At 29.8% G+C, this 866-nt stretch overlaps 1 protein-coding gene across 1 annotated transcript in view; it reads left to right on the plus strand.

Moving 5' to 3' along the window:
- Positions 1–290: 290 nt before the first annotated feature.
- Positions 291–866, plus strand: part of LOC106881574 (zinc finger protein 91) — a 9,745-nt gene continuing 9,169 nt past the window's right edge. The window contains exon 1 of the mRNA XM_014932030.2: positions 291–629. The gene's annotated coding sequence lies outside the window, so the exon portion shown is untranslated. The remainder of the gene's footprint in view (positions 630–866) is intronic.

Here is an 866-nt window from a genome sequence, read left to right on the forward strand (position 1 = left end):
TACGTGGACATCTGAAGTCACTGTCGCCATCAGATATGGAGTATACGAATGTTAATGAACCCCTCCAAACGTCACAAAAGCTTATATTTGAAAAAAAAAAAATGCAGCCCCCTAACTCTGCCATTTTATTAAAGCGATTCCAATTTTTACCATCTGTTTCTACGATAAATCATTATGAAAGCATGTCAAGTAAATTTTATTAATATTAGTTTTATCAGTAATACAAATGATAATTTATTATTTTTTTACACATACTTTGCATTTTTACATTCAGTAATCAGCTACGAAACAATGGCTGCCGGTTTGGTGGATTAGTTATGTCTATATTGAAATGTATCACTAATGTCTTTGTGTTGGTTATAAGTTCTTTGCTGTTTGGAGAAAAGAAATCTAATATTTCTGAGGAATCTCTACATCCGACAGATCGAAATAATTATTCCCAGAGTATTATACTTGCTCGTGCAGACCGCCACTAGTTTGCTCATTCGTTATTTTTGCCATTGTTTTACCTAAATGGCTTAGATTCCTCTCTGCTATGATCAGTTAATGTTTTGTGTTGTCTGTTAATAATCTTCTCACGTTTCTACATCTGACTGCACCAAATCATGAAGAAATATATAAGAAAAACAGTAAGTTCTTCAAATATATCTCTACTGAAAACCAATTTTATGTGCGATTGATAAAAAAATATACATAATTATATGAATTAGCTATTTGTGTTGTTATTTTTTATTCATCAAAGGTATTTTCGAAGAAATTCTTCTAATGATATTTATATCAGTGTTCATTATTAATAAGCTGCTTTCTGCATTTTATTTTATCTTGCAGCTTTTTTATATTTCTGTTCTGAAAAAAAAAAAAAAAAA

This window comes from Octopus bimaculoides, chromosome 7, assembly GCF_001194135.2.
Source record: "Octopus bimaculoides isolate UCB-OBI-ISO-001 chromosome 7, ASM119413v2, whole genome shotgun sequence".
Taxonomy (NCBI): domain Eukaryota; kingdom Metazoa; phylum Mollusca; class Cephalopoda; order Octopoda; family Octopodidae; genus Octopus; species Octopus bimaculoides.